Genomic DNA, 7355 nt, shown 5'->3' with positions numbered 1-7355 from the left:
ACAGCTGACCTCGAGTGTCCTTTCACCTCACTGCAGAAACCTCACCATGTTTCAAAGCTCTGTTCCAAAGCCAGAGCAAATTAGAAGCTGTAAATGTAGCATTTATTATACACTGGCAGAAAGAAATGCTGAGTCTGGTCAAGGGCTGGGCAGTGGCTCCACACCCAGTATAAGAGGTTCTTGTCCAGGCCTGGATTCCTGGGCTGACAATTAGAAGAAGGTTTCTGACCACAAGACCAGAAAAGTTCAAAACCAGCTTCCAAATGACCACAATGGAATGCAAAATAAACAAAAAAAAATTCCTCTCTGAAAACCCAATGCTTTTAAAACAGAGCTCAATGTATTTTTATGGAGGTTTTATGCTTGAGCCCAGCTGCAGGAAGGGATTATACAGAACAACTCAGAAGGTCCCATTCAGTCCCGTGTTTGGTTTGAGGACAGGGGAAAAGAACAAAATTTCTTCTGCTTCTGGTTTATGCTTATTTATAAGGGAAGCAAAATTACCTGTCTGGGACCTTCAGTTTATTATTTAAAAAACGCCAACACAGCTATTTTTATTCATGTTTTAAACGTGGACAGAACTGGAGCTTACAAGCAGAAACTCTTGAAGTATGAATAGCTGCCTGTCAAGGCTCTGTGTGAGAAGACTGTACTGAAAGGACAGGGAGCAGGGGGAATGGAAGGCAAAGGAATGGGAGGAGATACTGGATCTGCAGACACAGTGCAAAGATAGGAGAACATCTAAAAAGATTTAAAAATGCAACATAAAAAGTTAAGTACATTAAGAAAGATTAAATGGCCCTTAATTGCCCAGGAAACATTCCCCAGAACACACACTGCTGACTAGCTCTGTTGGTGACAAGCATGACTACTCCTTGCCTTTATTTTTAGACATGCTTTTTTTTGTTAAATCTTATTTAAAATGTAATTATTTGATTAGCTGTTGCCCGGCCAACCCAGGGAAAGCAAATACAGACTGTATGAAAAAGAGAGTCACAGCTCTCAGCTTCTAGAGGAGGTAAAAAATGGAGCAGTGTATCTCATTCCCAGCCAGAGGCAGGGACACAAGTGGAATATTCTCCCTGCAAGCAAAAGGATATAGGCAGCAGCATCCAAGAAAGCAGCAGGAAGCTGGCACTGGATGTAAGGCACTGCATGAACCTGAACAGATGATCTCCTGTGAGAAAATCCCAGTATTTATTCAGGGCCTGCCTGACTGGCACAGGGACACAACGAAAATGGCACCATTCTAAATGGGGACACATCTGCCACCGAGGGTGCCCTCAAAGAGAGTGGGATAAACAGCACCACATCCTCACCAAAACCTCCCACTGATACCTGTGCTGCCACTCTGGAACAAGGAACACACAGCCAACCATTTCTGTGCATTAACACACCCACGGTGGGGCACCAGGAGCTCAGCCTGGGCACTAACCTGCTTTGGGAAGCACTGCTGGGATGGTCTGAGATGCTGCTGCTGCTTTTGGAAAGGAGATGCTGCCCCTGCCTCTACCCTGCTGCTTTGTTCATGTCATCTGTGAAGACAAAACAACCCCCTCAGCCTGGCAGCACCACACACAGATGAGACTGGCCTCGAAGTGCCTCGTGTCTGTGACAAAAGAAAACACACAAAAATTAAATGTTTTGTCAGCACAGACCCATGAAACCTGGGGAGCAGAGCACCCTGCTACAACAGACATAGAGATCATTTTGTATTGAAATATGAAGACATAGTCTTTCCTAGATATTTCTCTTCCTTCTTCCCTTTTTCAAGACTTTTTCCACGTATATTGCAGGGTATGTGTCAAGATAATGCAAGAAAAGATAAAAACCTAACATTAAACACAGAATCTGACTTCACAGTTCATTTATTCTGCCGTGCAACACAGAAGGAACTGCGAGTATTTTGTTGAGCACTAGTCAGTATTACCAAAAAGTGAAGGGCCAGGGCAAGGCAGGAATCTAAGCCCCTGAAATCTATAAAGAAATTTATTTAATGCATGAAGGAGAAGAGATGAAGCTTCCCTAAGTTTCATACAAAAGAGAAACACATATTAAGACATCATAATGCAATATGCCATCACAGTTTTCAACACAGGGCCACCCCTAAGGTCCTGATTTTAACCAAAGGCAAGGCTCAAGGAGAAGCAATGCCAACAGGGTCACTTAAGGGCCCATCACCCAAACTCCACTGACATAATGAAACTACTTGACTTGGAGTCTAAAAATCATTGTTATTCAATAGAAACAGGAAATGAGAAGCATAATGGAAAACGCTTTAACAGCATCAGCTCAGGAGGTAAGAGAAACAAAACACCAGAGCTGATTTAAAGCAGCAACAACGTGAGCAGTCAATATTAAAGCCACTGCCTTGGCCTTCAGTACCATGTCCCAGCCTGCCAGAACACACACGTGGCAAAACAGCCAGCAAAATTATATGGTCTGAATATTCTCTTCACACCAGTTCATTACCCCTGTGTGTTCTTGCTTCCCTCAGGCTGGAAGTCACACAGACACAAACTCAACACACAAACTTTGGTTTCTCAAGTCCCACACTTGCTCACAAAACACAGCAAGTCTTTTGCCCAGCTGCTCTGTCTCTGTGGGCTGGCAGCAGGAGCTGACACATCTAATTTTGGGTAGGACACAGCCCGGGGTGCTGGGATGCACAGGGAGGGGTAAGGAGAGCATGTCCATCCCTCCTGAGCTTAGCCCCTCGGGAGCCTGGCAGGAAGGGGCACGGTGGCAGCTCAGGGACATCCCTGGCCAAGCATCCCCCTGGGCAGCTGGTTCATTCCCAATTCTGGATGCACTCCCAGCCTTTCCACCCCACGTGAGGGTGCCTCATCCTCTTATCAGCAGCCCCTGACACAAGTGACTCTGCTGCTGCCTGTCAGGCAGGCACGAGATGAGACATGCAGATCTACTGTACAGCCCCTCCAACCATTCCTAGAAACACGAGCTGAGCAGGGACATGGCATTCGGAGCGCTGCAGTGAGGGCTGTTTGTCTCCCTCCCACCTCATTCAGCGCTGCAGCTTGATTTATTTGCTGATTGTCAGGAGTGTGAGTAATTGGTTTCTTAGATACTCTAACAGGAAGCCAGAAGGCGCCTTATGTGAGGACAGATACAGCAGGATCCACCACACTGCAGAAGCAGCAGCACACTCAGTAACCTGCAGCACCCACCCCTTCTCCCAAAGCACGAGTACATCACTTCCCCAAGGGAGTGATGTGCAAGGCAAGAGAGAGCAGAGGCCGTGGAAAATGACAGGAGTGAGGGGCACAATCCACAGCAAAGGGGCTGCTGCAGCTCCTCACGCAGCTGCACTTCAGCAAAACCCTGAGGAAGAACCAGAGGGTGCATGGCCAGTCTTGAGTAACTTAAGGCCAAGATACCCTGGGACTGTGCCCACACCTCTGTGAAGAGCAGCCAGACCTGCACCTGCAGGGCTTTCCCTTGACAGACAGAAAGATCATCAGCTCTCATTCATTCATTACTGCCCTTGTCCACAAAAGAGGCGGCTTCAGGGCTCTCAAATCCTAGACAGAATCCTGCTGGGGGGGAAGAATAAGTGGGTCATCTTCATGACAGCTTTTGAAAACAAAACCAATGCTCTGTAGCTTTGTAAATATATATATATTTATATTAAATATGTAAGTTCTATAGAATATAAATACATTTTACATGTGCATTAAAACCCAGGTGGTTTTAATTACTGAGCTATCCAAGGATTTACTGTCTCTGAGTCTTTATCTGCTGCATCTCGGTCAAACCTCATAAGGCTGCATCTGAAATCACACAGTGCTAAGAAAACAAATGATTAAAGCAGAGCTAGGGAGTCAGGGGATTAGTCTACTCTGCATGGCCTTGAGCAAGTCATTTTTAGCTCTGAGGCTCTAATCTTATAGCGAGCCTGGGGCAGATGAAACACTCACACACCCACACAAACCACACTTAGGTTTTTTTCTCATCTGAAAAATAGAGATGCCAGCACATACCTCTCTGAGAAGCATCTTAATCACTAATCTGTACTAAATGCTTGGAAATGTGAAGTATTACAGTGATTAAGTACCAAGCCAAATTAACATTTTGCAATGCTATCAGAGTCAATAAGGTAGAATGACAACACAAGCACCTATTGTATTCAGCTCACAATCATCACTGGGAAAATCCAACATGAGGAAGCTCTAACAGTCTCTTCCCCCCCTAACAACCAGCTGTAGCTACAAATAGAATACAAAAGATGAGTGACTAAATGAATTAGTCCTGAACTGCATCCTCTATCTTGTTAAATGCAGGAAGCCCACATAGAGCAGTTTCAAAGGGACTAATGAAGGAGAAAAGCAAGCTCCAGGATCTGTCCTTGAACTCCCCAGCTTTCAGACAAAAGGTACCAGTTCTGCAAATAAAGGAACAAATCTTGCAGCTGCCGTGATTTAGAAAACACCTTTTAAAATGCAAGACTTGTCCTTCATTAGGGCCATGCCAACTTCACTGTCCAAGGAGTACTATTCACTCTGTATTCAGCAGGAGAGAGTTTGTTGCCTGCCTGCTTTAACAGTAGGTACAGGTCTGCATCAGATTTACTAGCAGTTGCCACTGTTTGCACTACTCTTCCACTTCCATGCATGTATGTACAGTGTATCTCATAATACCACAAGTATGATTTGCACGAGACAGCTGCATTGCAAGTCTCTGCATTTTCCCGATTTATAATGTGCTAGAATTTTAGAAGTAGGTTCTCAGCACCCTCTTGTGGAGCTGTGCTGTGATAACCACCACACCTTAGTAAAATTTCATTGCAATTCAGAACTACAGAAACAGTTACTTCTGCAGTAAAGCCAAAATTGGGAAGTTAAATGTGAATATGGCAACTCCTGGTAGTTTATTATGACTTTTAATACCTGACAAAAACCTTTGTCTTGCATTAAAAAAGCCGCCCAGCTATACACTGGCCCTATTGCAATATCTGAACTGCAATAGTGTTAGTTCAGTGCTGGCAGAGGATCCTGTTTCTATTAGAATGTGCATCTGTGCCTGCAGGCCTAGTCACGATCAAAGCTGTTGTCATTTAGAAAAAAAATTGCCTGTGGTGGCAGCATCGAATAAGTTCCTTCCAAGAGAAAATAAGATTCTTGCTCTGCTTATTAAAATGCCCATAGCCAGCAGCTCTTCCAGCCCGGAACATCACTGCAATGCCTCTGTCAGGTCTGGGAACAAACGGGAGGCTGACTGCTGCTCCTGGGTAATGTGGTTTTTAGATAAAGTGGTTTTCCTCCCCAAAGTGCGTGCCTGCAGTAAAATGCCCTTGGGAAGAGGACAGAGATAGAAGCAGTCTTTTATTTTGTTCTTGCACACATGTATAAGAAATGGCCAGTGTCCCTCTGTAAGCAGCTGTTTTCCACACAATTTACAGATCACATTAGGTTTTTAAGCCCAACATGAAGAATTCATGTAAGTCAAGGAAGACTGATACACACAATAAATAGTCCTCATTACACACACTTGTGGTAAGGGCTTGCCTCAACTTAACAGCTCCCAGCAATTTTAACCAAATCCTTAAAGCAGTTGCAGTGCCTGTCTAAATGCACAAGCCAAAACAACAATCTTTAGCGATGCTGGCAACTCACAGGGAATTAGAACATGCACAAGGTTTCTTGAGCATATCCATCAGACTTTGCTTCTCCACAGCTGCTAAAATATGCTCAACATTCCATCCCTCCAGTGGTTGTGGGTTTTGGTTTTGTCTTTTTTTTTTTGATAGCAGCAATGCAATTTCTGCTCCAGATGTACTGAAATTGAAGATGTTCTTCCTTCTATGCACACAGCACATAGCTCAGCCCTGGGAACACAGTTCTGCAGATGGCTGCTACTGCACCCAGCTTCTGCCCTTCCCTTTCACTGCACCCACCCCTAAAGAACCTCTACAACCCTGGGTCTCAAACACAAAACACAAAGGGGGTTTAACAAGGATGACCCTCAGTCACCATCCCTAATATCCAGTGCAGGGACATGTAACTTCAACATGTGTATCACTGATAACAAAATACAAATTCCCATCAGTGTGGATTTCTTCTCTTTGGCATTTTAACAAATTTCTGTTTTATTTTTTCTTGGAAGTACAATTCAGGCACACCCATACACAGGTACCTTTGAGAAAGTTAATATTACATAATAAAATACTGTGAATTTGGTTGTGTTTTTTTCCTATCTTATTTTATCATACATATAAATTCTAATATATTCCTAACTAGTTTTGTGTTCCTGATTGGACCCTGAACTCTTTTGCTGGATCTAGAATAACTTGTGCAGTTAAATGTCCCTTCAGAAGCTATTCCTACTGCAGAACAAGAACAGCAGCTCATGCTGTCAGGCCAGACACAGGAGTTACAGGACACAGCCAGAGAAGAGGAGAGCAGCTGTGCAATGCCAGCCTTTTTCAGCCTTGTACAACTGTGCCTCTGCCTTTAAAAAAAAAAAAAAAAAAAAAAAAAAAAAAAAAAAAAAAAAAAAGGAGCCAAGCCTCTACTATTTTAAAGGCTTGGCCGTATTACTGTTCCCTTTACAACTGTACTGTGTACAACACGTAACAAACAGATTTGCCATCATACTTTCTGTGGGCTAGGCACAGTGTATCAAAGCTAAAACAAATGTTTTATGAACAGCAACCTATATATTCCAGAGAAGTCTGTAAGAGATGACAACTAAAGTTTAGCATCTTAAAAGTGCAGTTTTGAAAAGTGAAATTCACAGACCTCAGCAGGAGCTGCAGAGTTTCTGTTCATCAGGAAAATGGATCTAAAAATTTAGGAATATTTCAGATGGCTTGTGGGTCTATAAATATGACGATGCCATTAGGGAAAAAAAAAGGAAGAATTTTTACTTACAAGAATGATGTATCATGGTGACCAGGAAAGCAGAGTAGGGGAGGCTCCTGCTGCCTCGTGGTTTCTTTATGATAATCCTTTCCCTTTGCTAAAGCTGCTGCTCAGAGGAAACAGGAGTAGCTTTGGTAACTGTTATCCCTGTGGATGGCTGACATAATTTGGGACTGGCAGGACATTGATTTTCTATCAAAACCTTAATAGGTCACACATACAAAACAGATACACCAAATTGATTGCTCATCTAAAGCAGAACTCATTTCACACAACGCCACTGCAACCAATGTGATCTGGAGAGCAGCTAAGAACACCTCAGTAGTGGACATGTGCTACTGCAGAGCACATTACAGCTTAGCCAAACTGCCAGGTATCATTTACACCTCTGATGCAATCAGTTTAAGGCCACGTCTTTAATCATATTGAATATTACATAGCTCATAAAGATTTGCTTTCTGCCTATGACTCTTT

The sequence above is a fragment of the Sylvia atricapilla genome, chromosome 12, assembly GCF_009819655.1.
Source record: "Sylvia atricapilla isolate bSylAtr1 chromosome 12, bSylAtr1.pri, whole genome shotgun sequence".
NCBI lineage: Eukaryota > Metazoa > Chordata > Aves > Passeriformes > Sylviidae > Sylvia > Sylvia atricapilla.
This window is presented reverse-complemented; position numbering follows the sequence as displayed.